Below are 20,231 nucleotides of genomic sequence, written 5' to 3' on the forward strand. Positions count from 1 at the left end.
CCAAACCATGTCACATACATATGCATATCTTTATGTAGGGTATCTGTATGTAAGGTATGTGAATATAGGTGTGTATATTCATATACTCTTGTACTTCCTCAAACACATACCATGGAATATGCACTAATATCCTTGAATTACATCTGCTACTCTGCTACTCTACCCATCTAACAAGTAAATGATGGAGACATTGATGGTCCTATTGGTCAGGGTTCTCTGGAGGGACAGACTTAGTGTAAAGAATATACAAATATACATATAACTAATAGGATATATATGTGTGTGTGTTTATATAGATAATATGTTTTTATATAAACATATAAATTATGTATATGAATACAATATACATATATAAAAATATATATTTATATATAATAAATATAAACACACACCAGATGTATGTCCTATTAGTGATGTGATAAAGAGTAGTGTTTATATATATACATAAATAATAAATTCCTCTTTATATATATACACATCTATATTTGTGTGTGTCTATATATATATATACATATATATATATTTATAACTTTATTAAGCAGTATTAACTCACAGGATCTCAAGATCCCACAGTAGGCGATCTGCAAGCTGAAGAGCGAGGAAGCCAGTTAGAGTTCCAAAGCTGAAGAACTTGGAGTCTGATGTTCCAGGGCAGGAAGAATCAAGCACAGGAGGAAAGATGTAGACTTGGAGGCTAAGCCAGTTTAGTCTTTTCATATTTTTCTGCCTGCTTTATAATTCCTGGCAGCTGATGAGATGGTGCCCACCCAGCTTGAGTGTGGGTCTGCCTTCCCCAGCCCACTGACTCAAATGTTAATTTCCTTTGACAACACCCTCACAGAGACACCTGGGATCAGTACTTTGCATCAGTCAGTCCAATCAAGTTGACACTCAGCGTTAACCATCACAATGGTGTACAACTGACTGGAGTTAAAGTGAGAGTCAGGGTTTGAATCATAGTTGTAAAACTGCACAAATTCTCTGCCCCATACTACCTCCCAGATACATAATACATGCATGAGTAGGTGTTTTTGTGCCTGTTATAGTGCATTTGAACCTGTTCTTCTTTACTTTGCTCTTGTGTCTGACCATCTCTCTGAAAACAGATGATCAGCATCACACGCAACTGGTAGTATTGATTATCTGCAGCATAAAGGCATGGAACATGGGATTTTCAGGGAATGCAGTAGGAAAAATTCCTGAACCTAAGCAGCTTAATAGCTTAATATTTCACTCGGTTAGTTTGAATACATATATTTATACACACACACACATGAAATTACATGGATAATATAAGCTTTAATGTATTGTATATATAATATAAATCTCTCTAACCTCTAAAAATGTATATATCCAAACTATTTGTCAATCTCTCTCTCTCTTTCCCCCCTCTTACTCTTTCCACATATTTATGTATAAAATAGTTCTTCAAACTAACCAACTGAAATATTAAGCTCTTATGTTATATAATACATATTTCCACAAATAATCAACCAAAATATCAAAGCAATTAAGCTCCTGTTTCATGTATCTATTGTATATATATATGTGTGTGTACATATATACAGTATTTCTCCAAACTAAGCAACTGAAAAATATTAAGCTCTTATGTTTTACATATATAAAATATTTATTCAAATAACCAAGCAAAATATTAGGCTATTAAGCTCATATGAATAGTGTTTTATTTTATTCTATATAAATAGAATCATATGAATATGTTTTATATTATTCTGTATATATATATACACAACAGGTTAGTTTGAAGACATGTACGCATATATTAAAATCTACTTTATAATTTGATGTATAATCAGTTAAGTACAAACTTTCATGAAATAACATGTATGAGGAGAAGGAAAATTATTTTTATAGTATAATTAGTACAGTGAATTCTAGGGAAAAAGTAAATACTTATTTCGAATCCTCATGTACAATTCAAGTAAACAAAAATCTGGTGGCATGTTTATAGCCTGTTAATATAGGTTATGTGGTGTTGGAAAACATTTTATTTTTACAGGTACCTAGTAGGTGTATATATCTGTGGGTTATATGAACTATTTTGATATAGGCATACAATGTATAAAAATCACATTAAAATAAATGGGGTACACATCACCTCAAGCATTTATCATTTATTTGTTTTACAGGCTTTCCATTTATACTTTTAGTTATTTAAAAATATGCAGTAAATTAGTGTTGACTGCAGATACCCTATTGTGATATGAAATGCTAGATCTTATTCATTCTGTCTCACTATATTTTTGTGCCCATTGTTAACCATCCCCACTTCTCTATCCCTTCCATTACTCTCCCCAGCCTATGGTAACCATCATTCTACTCTCTGTCTCCCTGAAGGCAACTGGAAGGCTATTTTTCTTTTTTTCTTTTTTCTTTTTTTTTTTTTAATTTTTTTGGAGACAGAGTCTCACTCTGTCGCCCAGGATTATGTCACCCAGTGATGCAGTCTAGGTTCTCTGCAGCCTGCTCCTTGTGGGTTCAAGCGTTTTTCCAGTCTCAGCTTCCCAAGCAGCTGGGATTACAGGTGCACACCACCTTGTCCAGCTAATTTTTGTATTGTTTGTAGATACAGGGTTTCACGATGTTGGCCAGGCTGGTCTCGAACTCCTCACCTCATGATCCAGCCGCCTAGGCCTCCCAAAGTGCTGGAATTACAGGCGTGAGCCACCCCGCCTGGCCTGGAAGACATATTTTTAAAGGATAGGCTGGAAGGCTGCATTGACTTTCGCTGTTTCTGGCACACTAAATCTTGCTATATTCTGCAGTAGGGATTGCATCACTTCCGTTATGCTTTCCTACTTCGGAGAACGACATTCTGCTCCCACTGGGCTCCTATACTGCCTCTATAGTCGGCTTTGGAGATAACAGCCTGAGGTGTCAGAGCATCTTGGTGGTGAAAGCATCTTTAGAGGTCACTGGCACGGCCGGGTGCTGTGGCTCACGCCTGTAATGCTAGCATTTTGGAAGGCTGAGGCGGGCGGATCACGAAGTCAAGAGGTCAAGACCATCCTGGCCAACATGGTGAAACCCCATCTCTACCAAAAATACAAAAATTAGCTCGGCAGTGTTATATGCCTGTAGTCCCAGCTACTCGGGAGGCTGAGGCAGGAGAATCGCTTTAACCTGGGAGGCAGAGGTTGCAGTAAGCCGAGGTCGAGCAACTGCACTTCAGTCTGGCGACAGAGCTAGACTCGGTCTCAAATAAGGGGATTAAAAAAAAGAGGTCACCGGTACAAGCCCTTGTTTTGCAGTGGAAGGAGATGAAGTCCAGGCCACTATATGATGGGCCAGAGAGCCCTTGGCTAATTAGTGACCACGGCTATAGCAGGCTCAAGTTCCCTGGCTGCTGGCCATGGCTGGCAGGATCCCGGGGCTTTTCTGCCTAATAGGTGGGTCTGTTGTCTTGGGTGTGTTGCATTGGGCTTGTCACATAATCATGGAGAAATATATTTTCCCTTCAATTTTTAAATCCATGATATTTTGGTAGCACATGGGAAAATAAAGTCATTGAGTAAGAAAACCTATACAGATGAGCATCTTGATTAAATTTTCATTATAAAATAATCACAGTCATAAAACCTGTATCAAAACGAATATACAGATAATCATTTTAAAGAGTAAAAAATAATCAGGTACATAGTATTGTACCCACTGACAGACCAGGAAAGAGAGCATTCCCACTGTTTTTGTATATCAATGTGAGTTTGCTTCCTCTCTCCTACCCCTCAGAGAAATGTACTTCCTCAGGATTTGGTTTTCAGAATGCCCTTGCTATTTTATATTTCAGAACAAACACAGTTCTGAGCAATATATTGTTTAGTTCTACCATTATGTAAATGAAAATCACACTATTTGTAGTGTTTCATGGCTTGGCGTTTATGATTGAGGTTTTCCCATTTTGGTCCATATATCTGTATTTTATTCATTTTTGACTGTTGTGTAAAGCTTTCTGCTTTAATATGCCAACATTTATTTATTCATTGTCCTATTTATGGATATCTGGATTGTCGTAACTTTTTTTGCAATTACAATTTGGGCTGCATTAACCTCAGCAAACTAATGCAGGAACAGAAAACCAAACACTGCATGTTCTTACTTATAAGTGGGAGCTCAATGATGACAACATGTGAACACATGTGGGTAGAGAACAACACATAATGAGGCCTGTCTGGGAATGTGGGAGGAGGGAGAACATCAGGAAGAATAACTAATGGATGCTGGGATTAATACGTAGGTGATGGATTTATTTGTGCAGCAAATAACCATGGCACATGTAACAAACCTACAAATCCAGCACATTTACCCTGAAACTTAAAAGTTGAAGAAAAAATATTTGGGCTGCAATGGACATTTCTATACATATTTCCTGATGCAAATATTTTAGAAACCCTATAGAGGATGGGTGTGTGTGTGTGTGTGTGTGTGTGTGTGTGTGTGTGTGTGTGTGTGTCTACTTGCACCGTAGGCTTCTGTATCTTCTACTTTCCAATGTGATTTAAAATTGTTTTGCAGTGGGGTTGCACAGAGGCTCAGCATCATTGCATGGGAGTTCTAGTTGCTCCAGATCTTTCTTCAGTAGTTGATATTATTGTATCAAATTTTTATTAATCCTATTGTGATTTCATCTGCATTTCACCAATAATGAATGGCATTGAGCCTCTTGTCCTATGTTGAGGCTATCTGTAGATGTGAGGACTTCTTCCTTGATACGGATTTATGGTGGAGGAATCAACCACAAAAGACAGCTTTGAGTGTAGGCTGAACGACTAAAAATGTAATGATGTAGTTATCTAAATATAAAACAAAATTGTTTAAGCCATTTAGGGGATTGGAGAATGAGATTTTTAGGAGAACCATAAGATATCCATCTGACTATATTCTTGAAGACAAGATAGTCATGGCACTACAGGCATGGTGGCACACACCATTTTGTCAGCTGGCACTACAGGTGTGTGCTTCCACGACCTTGATGATATATATGACTTTGAGTAGGTAAGACAGATGAACACAAAGCCCAGAGAATCTGCAAATTATTTGATTTAGATTTAGAAATTGTGTTTGGAAAACATTTGACACAGAAAATCAAGCATTAGTAACCTTGTATTATTTGCTTGTGTTAGCTTTAGATATGCAGATGATGAATAATAAGAAAAAAAAAAGCATCACAGGTAGGGATAGATACTGTCATGAAAATGTAAGCTTCTCATGGGCAGGAACTCATTCTTTACCCCACTCTGTGCCCTTACCAAGCACAGTGATCTTTACAGGATACTTCTATGATCTGAAGACTTGTGTCCTTCCAGAATCCACATGTTGACATTGTAACCCCAAAGTGATGGTGCTAGGAGGCAGGGGCTTTGGAGCTAATGAGATATTGAGAGTGGATGCCACATGAATGGCATTAACGAATTTTTAAAAGATACTCCAGGGAGATTACTTGCTCCTTCCCCCTTTTTCAAAGTCATAAGGAAAAGTCAGCCCTCTAGGAAGTGGGCCATCACCATACACTGAATCTACCATGTCTTGATTTTGGATTTCCAGTCTCCAGAACTGGGAGCAATGAATGTCTGCGGTGTATAAGCCCCACCACGACCTGCCCCACTGCCACTCACCCCAGGCTGTGATATTATGTTACAGCAGCCTGAATGGATTAAGCCAACTTCTGTGTTTTGCTGTTGTCTTATTTCTTTGGTCAGTGTAGGATCTTGCTGTCCACATAGTTTGCTCTAGAAAGATGTATGCTGTATTCCTAATGGTGTATTTGGTCTTCCTATCTATGGAATATCCTCCTATCCAATCAATTTTGGTAACATATAAATGATTAACTCTACCCTTGGGTGTAGTTTGGGTTCTGCTAAGTCCCCTGCTGAAAATTCTGGTTTCTACCATTATGGCTCATGCATGTTCCTGACCCATTAAACTTCAGTGGAAGAATAGAAATGGAGAGGGAGGTGATGGAGATGATACCTTAAACTGCAATATGGTGCAAGACCATCTTGAAGATAATATGTTTGGTGTCATCCTGTCTTTTTGAGAGAGGCCTTGCTATGTTGCCTAGACTAAAATCAAACTCCTGGGCAAGTGATGCTCGTGGCTCAGCCTTCCAATTACCTGGCATTATAGGCACGTGCCACCATGCCTGGCCACGTTTTTACTCACCAATTACTTAATATATAGTAAAGCTAATGGTTCAAAGTGGTTCATTTTTTGTGTGTATTCCAATAACATTTTATTTATTTATTACCTTGAACATATTCAATATTTATTTGACAAATTTTTATAATTTTAACTTTTTTTTTGATTCATGGTGTATGAGTGTAAGTTTTTTTCTCTGGGTGTATTGGATGGTGCTGAGGTTTGAGGTACAGATGATTCTGTCATACATATGTGGAGCATAGTACACAACAGGTAGTTTTCCACCTTTCCCCTCTCCGTCAATCCTATTTAGTAGTCTTGAGTTTCTGTTATTGCTTTATGTTCATGAGTACCCAATGTTTAGTTCCCAACTTATAAGGGAGAACATGTGGTATTTAACTTTCTGTTTTTGCATTAATTTACTTAGGATAATGGCTTCCAGCTGCATCCATGTTCCTGCCGAGGACATGATTTTATTTGTTTTTATCGCTGAATAGTATTCCATGGTATGTATGCATCAGATATTCTTTATTCAAACCACCGTTGATGGGCACTTAGGTTGACTCCATGTCTGCTATTGTGAACAGTGCTGTAATTAGCATACATGTGCATGTGTCTTTTTGTTAGAATGATTTATTTTACTTCATATATATATAAAACCATTAATGGGATTGCCAGGTCTATGGTAGTTCCTCTTAAGTTCCTTGAGAAATCTCCATACTGTTTTACACAATGGCTAATTCACATTCTCACCAATAGTATATGTAGCCTTCTCTTCTCTGCAGCCTCAAAGACACCTGTTGTTTTTGATGTTTTATGAGTAGCCATTCTGACTGGTGTGAGTTTTCGATTTGAATTTCTCTGGTGCAAAATGGTGGATTTTTAAATGAGATTTGATTTTTAAATTTTACAGAAACTGCATAGATAACTGCAAAGAACTCCTAAGATATGACAAAAGACAAATTAGATTATAATCTCTTTTATACAGGACAAGAAATAAAGAAGAGAATATTAAAATACGTACACATACAAAAGTAGATGAATTGGCAGATTGCTGGTGTTGGATGCATGTTAAGCAGGGATAAAGGAGGTGTGTGTGCATGCATTCATGGCCATGTGTTGAGGATGGTCATTGGTGTAGGTAACAGCAGAGAGCTCTGGGGTTCAGAACAAAAGATAAGTCACATCCCACTCAGGTACCCTAAAATGTTGTCTTCTCTAGAAACAAAAGAAGATGGAAGCCAGAGATGTCTGTAGCTTGCATAGTTTTAGGAATAGCTATTCTAGACTTTCTTAGTGAACAGCATAGAAGGATTGTTGTTCAAGCCCAGTTATTTGGGCAAGGATCAGATTCTGTTACTTTTGTTTTCTGGATGCTCCGTAATGAATGTGAGATGGAAGCAGATGTCTCAAGTGCTTCTTGCTCTCAGAAACCTCATGACAGCAGACATCTCAGTGGGCCCAGACCTTCAGTGTGTCTATAAGTAAAACACAGGGAAGGGTGCTCTTTCTCATTTATCTTACTTTTTTAATGCAACTACAAAGCTTCCTATTTTCTAATATATTCCAAGCTTTTGAAAAACAAGGCCATAAACACCCAGGAGATCTGATTTTATTCGTGATAAGACCCAAATACCAAAATACCTATGATCAGGGCTTACCTTAATCAAATATGTATCTTAAAATTAAACCAATCTCAATTTGAGGAATTCATACTTTGGGAAGAAATTTATTACAGTTTTTATTCTGAACGTTATATTATAACAGGCTTGAATAGTGTGGGCCTTGCTATAATTACAACCTGAGTCACAATAACTTCCCTGCAGAGAATGATTTAAAATACCCAATCAATTTATAAACTGGTCAAAAATGCCATTCTGAGGTAATTTTTTTCATGCAGTCTTTGCAGAGAAGACACACCATATAGTCCTTCTTCATTCCCAAAGCATATATATATATATTCCCAAAGCATATATATATACATATATATATGCTTTGTGTATATATATACACACACACACACACACACACACACACATACATATACATATAAATATACAGTGAAGTTAGTTTTTACCTTTGTTATAAATATTTTTTATCCATTAAAAATTTTAGAAATGATTTGTGGCATCCCCTTTTTATCTTAGGAAAATTAAAAATCTCTCTATCAACTTATCTGTGAATAACCACATTTCATCCCTTGTGAAATCCATTTTAGTTTGTGAAACTCACATGGGAGATCTTTTATTTTTTGCCAGCAAGGACGTAGGCTGGTTAAATTTACAGAGATTCTTTAATGATGATAATGTACATTTGAGTGATATCAATAAAAAATATTGATATTATCAATATCAACATTTTTTGCAATGCTAAAAATTTACAAGTTGCCGAATTATTTAATTGTTTATTTTTATTATACATTAAGTTCTGGTATACATGTGCAGAATGTGCAGGTTTATTACATAGGTATACATGTACCATGGTAGTTTGCTGCACCTTTCAACCCATCATCTAGGTTTTAAGCCTTTAAAACCTTTAAGCATTTGGTACTTGTCCCAATGCTATCTTTCCCTTGCATCCCATTCCCCAAGAAGCCCCGGTGTGTGATGTTCCACTTCTCCATGTTCATGTGTTCTCATTGTTCAACTCTCATTTATGAGTGAGAACATGTGGTTTTTGCTTTTCTGATCCTCTGTTTGTTTGCTGAGAATAATCATTTCCAGCTTCATTCATGTCCCTGTAAAGGACATTAACTCATTCTTATTTATGGCGGCATAGTATTCCATGGTGTATGTGTGCCACATTTTCTGTATCCAGTCTATCATTGATGGGCATTTGGGTTGCTTCCATGACTTTGCTATTGTAAATAGGAATGCAATAAATGTACATGTACATGTGTCTTTATAACAGAATGATCAATAATCCTTTGGGTATATACCAAGTAATGGGATTGCTCAGTTAAATGGTATTTCCAGTTCTAGATCCCTGAGGAATCACCACACTGTCTTCTACAATGGTTGAATTAATTGACACTACCACCAACAGTGTAAAAGCATTCTATTTCTCCACATCCTCTCCAACATCTGTTGTTTCCTGACTTTCAATGATTGCCATTCTAACTGAGATGAGATCGTATCTCATTGTGGTTTTGATTTGCATTTCTTTAATGACCAGTGATGATGAGCTTTTTTTCATACATTTGGTGGCTGCACAAATGTCTTCTTTTGAGAAGTATCTGTTCATAAACTTTACACTTTTTGATGGGGTTGTTTGTTTTCTTCTTGTAAATTTGTTTAAGTTTCTTGTAGATTCTGGATATTAGCCCTTTGTCAGATGGCTAGATTGCAAAAATTTTCTCCCATTGCCTGTTAACTCTGATGATTGTTCCTTTTGCTGTGCAGAAGCTCTTTAATTATATCTCATTTGTCAATTTTGGCTTTGTTTCCATTGTTTTTGATGTTTTAGTCATGAAGTCTTTGCCCATACCTATGTCCTGAATGGTATTGCTTACGTTTTCTTCTAGTTTTTTGATTTTTTGTCTTATGTTTAGCTCTTTAATCCACCTTGAGTTAATTTTTGTATAAGGTGTAAAGAAAGGGTTCAGTTTTCGTTTTCTGCACATGGCTAGCCAGTTTTCCCAACACCATTTATTAAATAGGACATCCTTTCTTCATTGCTTGTTTTTTTTCAGATTTGTTGAAGTTCAGATGGTTGTAGATGTGGGTGTTATTTCTGAGGCCTCTGTTCTGTTGTATTGGTCTATATGTTTATTTTCTTACCAGTACCATGCTGTTTTGGTTACTGTACCCTTGTAGTGCAGTTTGAAGTCAGGTAGCATGATGCCTCTACCTATGTTCTTTTTGCTTAGGATTTTCTTGGCTATATAAGCTCTTTTTTGGTTCCATATGAAATTTATGGTAGTTTTTTTTTTTTTAATCCTGTGAAGAAGGTCACTGTTCGCTTGATGAGAATAGCGTTGAATTTGGAAACTACTTTGGGCGGTTTGGCCATTTTCACAATATTGAGTCCTCCTATTCATGAGCATGTAATGTTTTTCCATTTGTGGGTATCCTTATTTTCTTGAGCAGTGGTTTGTAGTTCTCTTTGAAGGGGTCCTTCACTTCCCTTGCAAGTTGTTTTCCTGGGTACTTTGTTCTCTTTGTAGCAATTGTGAATGGGAGTTCACTCATGACTTGTCTCTCTGATTGTCTATTATCAGTGTATAGGAATGCTTGTGATTTTTGCGCATTGATTTTGTATCCTGAGACTTTGCTGAAGTTCCTTACCAGCTTAAGGGGATTTAGGGCTGAGACAATGGGATTTTCGAAATATTCAATCATGTTATCTGGAAACAGAGACAATTTGACTTCCTCTCTTGCTATTTGAATATCCTTTATTTTTTCTCTTGCCTGATTGCCCTGGCCAGAACTTTCAATACTATGTTGAATAGGAGTGGTGAGAGAGGGCATCCTTGTTTGTGCCGGTTTTCCAAAGGAATGCTTCCAGGTTTTAACCATTCAGTATGATGTTGGCTATGGGTTTGTCATAAATAGCACTCATTATTTTGATATATGTTCCATCAATACCTAGTTTATTGAGTGTTTTTAGCATGACGTGTTGAAATTCATTGAAGGCCTTTTCTGCATCTATTGGGATAATCACGTGTTTTTTTGTCATTGTTTCTGTTTATGTGATGGATTATGTTGATTGATTTGCTTATGTTGAACCAGCGTTGTATCCCAAGGGATGAACCTGACTTGATCATGGTGCATAAGCTTTTTGATGTGCTGCTGGATTTGGTTTGCCAGCATTTTATTGAGGATTTTTGCAGTGATGCTCATGAGGGATATTTGCCTGAAATTTTATTTTTCTGTTGTATCTTTGTCAGTTCGTGGTATCAGGATGATGCTGGCCTCATAAAATGAGTTAGGGAGGAGTCCCTGTTTTTCTATTGTTTGGAATCATTTCAGAAGGAGTGGTACCAGCTCCTCTTTGTATCGCTGGTAGAATTCAGCTATAAATCTGTCTGGTTCTGGGCTTTTTCTACTTGATAGTCTATTAATTACTACCTTAATTTCAGAACTTGTTATTGGTCCATTCAGGGATTCAGCTTTTTCCTGGTTTATTCTTGGGAGAGTGTATTTGTCCAGGAATTTATCCATTTCTTCTGGTATTTCTGTAGAGGTGTTTATAGTATTTTATGCTGGTAGCTTGCATTTCTGTGGGATCAGTGGTGATATCCCCTTTAATATTTTTTATTGTGTCTATTTGATACTTTTCTCTTTCATTTTTTATTAGTCTGGCTAGCAATACATCTGTTTTGTTAATCTTTTCCAAAAATCAGCTTTTGGATTCACTGATTTTTTTTGAAGGGTTTTTTGTGTCTTTATCTTCTTCAGTTCTGCTCCAATCTTATTTCTTTCTTGTCTTCCACTAGGGTTTAAATTTGTTTACTCTTGCTTGAATAGTTCTTTTAATTGCAATGTTAGGGTGTTGATTTTACATCTTTCTTGCTTTCTCTTGTGGGCATTTAGTGCTCTAAATTTCCATTTAAACAGTGCTTTAAATGTATCTCAGAGATTCTGGTACATTGTGTCTTTGTTCTTATTTGTTTCAAAGAACTTATTTATTTCTGCTTTAATTTCCTTATGGTAGTCATTCAGGAGCAAGTTGTTCAGTTTCCATGTAGTTGTGTGGGTTTGAGTGAGTATCTTAATCCTGGGTTCGAATTTGATTGCACTGTTGTGTGAGAGACTGTTTGTTATGATTTTCATTCTTTTGCATTTGCTGAGGAGTGTTTTACTTCCAATTTTGTGGTCCACTTTAGAATAAGTGTGATGTGGTGCTGAGAAGAATATATATTCTGTTGATTTGGGGTGAAGAGTTCCGTAGATGTGTCTTAGGTCCGCTTGGTCTGGAGCTGAGTTCAAGTCCTGAATATATTTGTTAAGTTTTTGTCTCATTAATCTGTCTAATATTGACAGTGTTGTGGTAAAATCTCCCAGTATTATTGTGCTGGAGTATACTTAAGTCTCTTTGTTGGTCTCTAAGAACTTGCTTTATGAATCTGGGCTCTCCTGTATTGGGTGCATATATATTTATGATAGTTAGCTCTTCTTGTTGCATTGATCTGTTTACCATTATTTGATGCCCTTCTTTGTCTCTTTTGATCTCTGTCAGCTTAAAGTCTGTTTTATCAGAGGCTAGGATTGCAACCCCTGCTTTTCTTTGCTTTCCATTTGCTTGGTAAATATTCCTTCATTCCTTTATTCTGAGCCTATGTTTTACTTTGCCTGTCAGATTTGTCTCCTAAATACAATACACCAAAGGGTCTTGACCCTTTATTCAATTTATCAGTCTGTGTCTTTTAACTGGGGCATTTAGCCCATTTACATGTAATTTTAATCTTGTTATGTGTGAATTTGATCCTGTCATTATGATGATAGCTGATTATTTTGCATGTTAGTCGATGCTGTTTCTTTACAGTGTCATTGGTCTTTACATTTTGGTAGTTTTTGCAGTGGCATTTTGGTAGTTTTTGCAGTGGCTGGTATCTTTTTTTTTTTCCCCCCCATATTTAGTACTTCCTTCAGGAGCTCTTTAAAGGCAGTCCTGCTGGTCAGAAAATCCCTCAACATTTGCTTCTCTGTAAAGGATTTTATTTCTCCCTCAATTATGAAGCTTAGTTTGGCTGGATATGAAATTCTGTTTTTTTATTTTTTATTTTTATTTTTATTTTAAGAATGGTGAATATTGGCCCCCACTCTCTTCTGGCTTATAGGGTTTCTTCAGAGATATCTGCTATTAGTCTGATAGGCTCCCCTTTTTAGGTAGCCTGCTATTTCTCTCTGGATGCCCTTAACATTTTTTCCTTTGTTTCAACCTTGGTGAATCTGACTATTATTTGTCTTGGAGTTGCTCTACTCAAGGAGTATCTTTGTGGTGTTTTCTTTATTTCCTGAATTTCAATGTTGGACTTCTTGCTAGGCTGGGAAAGTTCTCCTGGATAACATCCTGAAGTGTGTTTACTAACTGGTTCCATTCTTCTGGTCACTTTCAAGTACACCAGTCAAACATAGGTTTGATGTTTTCACATAGTCCCATATTTCTTGGAGGCTTTCTTAATTCCTTTTCATTCATTTTTTCTATAATCTTGTCTTCACATTTTATTTTATTAAGTTGATCTTCAATCTCTGATATACTTTCTTTTCCTTGATCGATTCAGCTATTTGTATTTGTGTATGCCTCAGGAAGTTCTCGTGCTTTGTTTTTCAGCTATATCGTGTCATTTATATTCTTCTCTAAACTGGTTATTCTAGCTAGCAGTTCCTGTAACCTTTTATGAAGATTCTTAGTGTCCTTGCAGAGTTAGAAGATGCTCCCTTAGCTCAAAAGAGTTTGTTATTTCACACCTTCTGAAGCCACTTCAGTCAATTTGTCAAACTCATTCTCTGTTCAGTTTTGTTCCCTTGCTGGTGAGGAGTTATGATCCTTTGGAAGAGAAGAGGGATTCTGGTTTTTGAGATTTTCGGAATTTTTGCACTGTTTTATTTTTCATCTTCACAGATTTATTTAACTTTGATCTTTGATGTTGGTGACCCTCAGATGGGATTTTTGCATGGGTGTCTTTTTTGTTGATGTTAATGTCATTGCTTTCTGTTTGTTTGTTTGCCTTCTCACAGTCAGGCCCCTCTGCTGCAGGTCAGCTAGAGTTTGTTGGAGGTCCACTCCAGACCCTGTTTTCCTGGCTATCACCAGCAGAAGCTGCAGAACAGCAAAGATTGCTGTCTTCTCCTTCCTCTGGAAGCTTCTTCCCAGAGGGGTAGCCACCTGATGTCAACCAGAGCTCTCCTATATGAGGTGTCCATTGAACCCAGCTGGGAGGTGTCTCTCAGTCAGGAGGCACTTGGGTCAGGGACCCACCTTGAGCAGGCAATCTGTCTGTTAGTAGAACACAAGTCCTGTGCTGGGAGATCTTCTTCTCTCTTTCAAGCCATAGGTAGGAACGTTTAAGTTTGCTGAAGCTGCACCCACAGCCATCCCTTCCTCCAGGTGCTCTGTCCCAGGGAGATGGGAGTTTTATCTATAAGCCCTGACTGGTGCTGCTGTCTTTCTTTCAGAGATGCCCTGCCCAGAGAAGAGGAGTATAGAGAGCCAGTCTGGCTACAGCAGCTTTGCTGAGCTGTGGTGGGTTCCACCCAGTTTGAATTTCCCGGAGGCTTTATTTACACTATGAGGGGAATACTGCCTACTAAAGCCTCAGTGATGGCAGATACCCCTCCCTGCACCATACTCGAGTGACCCAGGTCAACTTCAGACTGCTGTGCTGGCAGTGAGAATTTCAAACCATTGGATCTTAGGTTACTGGGCTCTGAGAGGGCAAGATCAACTGAGCAAGACAACTTGGATCCCTGACCTCAGCCCCCTTTTCAGGGGAGTGAACAGTTCTGTCTCACTGGGGTTCCAGGCAGCACTGGGGCACGGAAGAAACAAAAACAAAACCAAAAAAAAAAAAAAAAAAACTCCTGCTGCTAGCTCAGTGTCAGCCAAAACGGCTGCCCAGTTTTATTTATTTATTTATTTATTTTACTTTAAGTTCTAGGGTACATGTGCACAACCTGCAGGTTTGATACATTGGTGTATATGTGCCACATTGGTTTGCTGCACCCATCAACTCATCCTTTACGTTAGGTATTTCTCCTAATGCTATCCCTCCCCAAGTCCCCTAGTGCCTGAGAGGCCCCCGTGTGTGATGTTCCCCGCCCTGTGCCCAGATAATCTCATTGTTAAATTTCCACCTATGAATGAGAACATGCGGTGTTTTGTTTTCTGTCCTTGTGACAGTTTGCTGAGAATGATGGTTTCCAGCTTCATCTACACCCCTGCAAAGGACATGAACTCATCCTTTTTTATGGCTGCATAGTATTCCATTGTGTATATGTCTCACATTTTCTTAATCCAGTCTATCATTGATGGACATTTGGGTTGGTTCCAAGTCTTTGCTATTGTGAATTCTGCTGCAATAAACATATGTGTTCATGTGTCTTTATAGCAGCATGATTTATAATCCTTTGGGTATATACCTAGTAATGGGATGGCTGGGTCAAATGGTAAATCTAGTTCTTGATCTTTGAGGAATCACCACACTGTCTTCCACAATGGTTGAACTAATTTACACTCCCACCAACAGTGTAAAAGTGTTCCTATTTCTCCACATCCTTTCCAGCATCTGTTGTTCACTGACGTTTTAATGACTGCCATTGTAACTGGTGTGAGATGGTATCTCATTGTGGTTTTGATCTGCATTTCTCTAATGACCAGTGAAGATGAGCATTTTTTTCATGTGTCTGTTGCTACATAGATGTGTTCTTTTGAGGAGTGTCTGTTCATATCCTTTGCCCGCTTTTTGATGGGGTTATTTGCTTTTTCTTGTAAATTTATTTGAGTTCTTTGTAGATTCTGGATATTAACCCTTTGTCAGATGGGTAGATTACAACAATTTTCTCCTATTCTGTAGGTTGCCTGTTCTCTGTGGTGGTAGTTTCTTTTGCCACGCAGAAGCTCTTTAGTTTAATTAGATCTGATTGGTCTATTTTGGGTTTTGTTGCCATTGCTTTGGTATTTTAATCATGAAGTCCTTGCCCATGCCTATGTCCTCAATGGTGTTGCCTAGGTTTTCTTCTAGGGTTATTATGGTTTTAGGTCTAACATTTAAGTCTTTAATACATCTTGAATTAATTTGTGTTTAAGGTGTAAGGAAGGGATCCAGTTTCAGCTTTCTACATATGGCCAGCCAGTTTTCCTAGTACTATTTGTTAAAGAGGGAATCCTTTTCCCATTTCTTGTCTTTGTCAGGTTTGTCAAAGATTAGATGGTTGTAGATGTTTGTGTTATTTCTGAGGCCTCTGTTCTGTTCCATTTGTCTATATATCTGTTTGGTACCAGTACCATGCTGTTTTGGTTACTACAGGCTTGTAGTATAGTTTGAAGTCAGGTAGTGTGATGCCTCCCCCTTTGTTCTTTTTGCTCAGGATTGTCTTGGCAATGCAGGCTCTTTTTTGGTTCTGTATTAACTTTAAAGTAGTTTTTGGTTTTTTTTTTTCCAATTCTGTGAAGAAAGTCATTGGCAGCTTGATGGGGATGGCATTGAATCTATAAATTACTTTTGGCAATATGGCCATTTTCATGATATTGATTCTTCCTATCCATGAGCATGGAATATTCTTCCATTTGTTTGTGTCCTCTTTTATTTCATTGAGCAGTGGTTTGCAGTTCTCCTTGAACAGGTCCTTCACATCCCTTTTAAGTTGTATTCCTAGGTATTTCATTCTTTTTGTAGCAATTGTGAATGGGAGTTCACTCATGATTTGGCTCTCTGTCTGTTAATGGTGTATATAATTGATTTTGTATCCTGAGACTTTGCTGAAGTTGCTTATCAGCTTAAGGAGATTTGGGGCTGAGACAATGGGGTTTTCTAAATATATGATCATGTTATCTCCAAACAGGTACAATTTGACTTTCTCATTTCCTAATTGAATATCCTTTATTTCTCTCTCTTGCCTGATTCCCCTGGCCAGAACTTCCAACACTATGTTGAATAGGAGTGGTGAGAGAGGGAATCCTTGTTTATGCTGGTTTTCAAAGGAATGCTTCCAGTTTTTGCCCATTCAGTATGATACTGGGTGTGGGTTTGTAAAAAATAGCTCTTATTATTTTGCGATATGTTTCATCAATACCTAGTTATTATTTTGAGATATGTTTCATCAATACCTAGTTTATTGAGAATTTTTAGCTTGAAGGGCTGTTGAATTTTGTCAAAGGCCTTTTCTGCATCTATTGAGATAATCATGTGCTTTTGGCATTGGTTCTGTTTATGTGATGGATGACGTTTATTGATTTGTATATGTTGAACCAGCCTTTCATCCCAGGGATGAAGCCAACTAGATCATGGTGGATAAGTTTTTTGATGTGCTGCTGGATTCAGTTTGCCAGTATTTTGTTGAGGATATTCAACGTTCATCAGGGATATTGGTCTAAAATTCTCTTTTTTTGTTGTTGTGTGTCTGCCAGCCTTTGCTATCAGGAAGTTCTTGGCCTCATAAAATGAGTTAGGGAGGATTCCCTCTTTTTTTATTGATTGGAATAGTTTCAGAAGGAATTGTACCAGCTTTTCTTTGTACCTCTGGTAGAATTCAGCTGTGAATCCATCTGGTCCTGGACTTTTTTTGGTTAGTAGGCTATTAATTGTTGCCTCAATTTCAGAGCCTGTTATTGGTCTATTCAGATTCCATTTCTTCCTGGTTTAGTCTTGGGATGGTGTATGTGTCCAGGAATTTATCTATTTCTTCTAGATTTTCTAATTTATTTGTGTAGAGGTATTTATAGTATTCTCTGATGGTAGTTTGTATTTCTGTGGGATCATTGGTGATATCCTTTTTATCGTTTTTTTATTGCATCTATTTTATTCTTCTCTCTTTTCTTCTTTGTTTGTCTTGCTACTAGTCTATCAATTTTGTTGATCTTTTCAAAAAATCAGCTCCTGGATTCATTGATTTTTTTGAAGGATTTTTTGTGTCTTTATCTCTTTCAGTTCTGCTCTGATCTTAGTTATTTCTTGCCTTCTGTTAGCTTTTGAATTTGTTCTTGCTTCTCTAGTTCTTTTAATTCTGATGTTAGAGTATCGATTTTAGATCTTTCCTGCTTTCCCTTGTGGGGGCATTTAGTACTATAAATTTCCCTCTACACACCATTTTAAATGTGTCCCACAGATTCTGGTACATTATGTCTTTGTTCTCATTGGTTTCAAAGAACATCTTTATTTCTGCCTTCATTTCATTATTTACCCAGTAGTCATTCAGGAGCAGGTTGTTCAGTTCCCAAGTAGTTGTGTGGTTTTGAGTGAGTTTCTTAATCCTGAGTTCTAATTTGATTGCAGTGTGGTCTGAGAGACAGTTTATTTTGATTTCTGTTGTTTTGCATTTGCTGAGGAGTGCTATACTTCCAATTATGTGGTGAATTTTAGAATAAGTGTGATGTGGTGCTGAGAAGAATAGGTATTTTGGTGATTTGTAGTGTAGAGTTCTGTAGATGTCTATTAGGTCTGCTTTTTGCATAGCTGAGTTCAGGTCTTGGATATCCTTGTTAACCTTCTATCTCGTTGATCTGTCTAATATCGACAGTGGGGTGTTAAAGTCTCCCATTAACATTGTGTGGGAGTCTAAGTCTCTTTGTAGGTCTCTAAAGGCTTGCTTACGAATCTGGGTGCTCTTGTATTGGGTGTATATATATTTAGGACAGTTAGCTCTCCTTGTTGAATTGATCCCTTTACCATTATATAATGGCCTTCTTTGTCTCTTTTGATCTTTGTTGGTTTAAGTCTGTTTTATCAGAGACTAGGATTGCAACCCCTGCTTTTTTTTTTTTTTTTTTCTTTCTATTTGCTTGGTAGATCTTCCTCCATCTTTTTGTTTTGAGTCTATTTGAGTCTTTGCACTGAGCTGGGTCTGGTCTCCTGGATCCCCTCCAGATGCTGTTTGCCTGAGTATCACTAGGAGAGGCTGCAGAACAGCAAAGACTTCTGCCTGATTCTCCCTCTGGAAGCTTTGTTTCAGAGGGGCACAAGCCAGATGCCAGTTGGAGCTCTCCTGTATAAAGTGTCTGTCGACCCGTCCTGGGAGGTGTCTCCCAGTCAGGAGGCAAGGGGGTCAGGGACCCACTTGAGAAGGCAGTCTCTTCCTTAGCATAGCTCAAATGCTGTGCCTGGAGATCCACTGCTCTCCTCAGAGCAGTTTAATTCTGCTGAAGCTATGCCCAAAACTGTCCCTTTCCCTAGGTGCTCTCTTTCAGGGAGATGGATGTTTTGTCTCTAAGTCCCTGACTGGTGCTGCTGCCTTTCTTTCAGAGATGCCCTGCCATGAGGAGGAATCTAGCGAGGCAGTCTGGCCACAGATGCTTTGCTGCACTCTGGTGGGTTCTGCTGAAATTTCAGGCTGCTTTTTTTAATCTGTGAGGGGAAAACCTCCTACTGGAGCCTCCGTAATGGCAGACAACCCTCCCCCCATGAAGCTTGAGTGTCTCAGATGGACTTCAGAGTAGTGTGCTGCCAGGAAGAATTTCAAGCCATTGGATCTTAGCTTGTTGGGCTCCATGAGGGTGGAATCTGCTGAACAAGACCACGTGGCTCCCTGGCTTCAGCCTTCATTCCAGGGGAGTGAAATGTTCTGTCTTGCTGAATTATGAAAAAAAAACTCCTGCAGCTAGCTTGGTGTTGGCCCAAATGGCCGCCCAGTTTTGTGCTTGAAACCAAGGGCCTTGGTATAGGCACCTGAGGAAATCTCCTATTCTACAGGTTGCAAAAACTATGGGAAAAGCATAGTATCTGGGCTGCATATCACAGTCCTTCATGGTTTCCATTTGCTAGGGGAGGGAGGTACCTGTCCCCTTGTACTTCCTGGGTGAGTCAGTGCCCCATTCTACTTCTGCTCACCCTCCGTGGGATGCATCCACTGTCTAACCAGTTCCAATGAGATGAACTGAGTACCTCAGTTGGAAATGCAGATATCACCCACTTTCTGATTTGCCTCACTGGAAGCTGCAGAACAGAGCTGTTCATATTTGGCCATCCTGCCAGATCTTGCCTAATTTTCTATATTAGTATATTTTCACACACACTCACACACACTACACACACATACATACACGGCAGCACTAATTATATTCTCTAAATGTACCTACAGACACTTAATCATTTGCACAGCCACTATCATTTTATGCTTGATGGCTTAGACGAGTAATTCTCGCTTGTGGGCAGTTTTGGCCACCAGGGGTCATTCAGCACTGTCTGGAGATATTTTCCACAGTTAAAACTGGGTAGGAGGTGCCACTATCATCTAGTGAGTAGAAACTGGGAATGCTGCAAAATACCATACAATGTAGAGGTGGCATCTCCACAACAAAGAATCATATGGTTCACAAATCATTGTCATTTGTGCTGAGATGTGGCAATGCTGGGCTTCAGACTATAGCAATTATTTGCAAATTTGCTAAATTTCAAAAAATGAGGGAATAAAAAAAGG

The 20,231-nt window shown here is 38.2% G+C and overlaps 1 protein-coding gene across 8 annotated transcripts in view; it reads left to right on the forward strand.

Annotated features, from left to right (window-relative positions):
- Nucleotides 1-20,231, forward strand: part of NLGN4Y (neuroligin 4 Y-linked) — a 285,691-nt gene that overhangs the window by 60,512 nt on the left and 204,948 nt on the right. The window contains exon 2 of one of the 8 annotated variants that reach the window (XM_063721436.1): nt 6,584-6,662. The gene's annotated coding sequence lies outside the window, so the exon portion shown is untranslated. 8 annotated transcript variants of the gene reach the window in all.

This window comes from Pongo abelii, chromosome Y (genome assembly GCF_028885655.2).
Source record: "Pongo abelii isolate AG06213 chromosome Y, NHGRI_mPonAbe1-v2.0_pri, whole genome shotgun sequence".
In the NCBI taxonomy this organism is placed as follows: Eukaryota; Metazoa; Chordata; class Mammalia; order Primates; family Hominidae; genus Pongo; species Pongo abelii.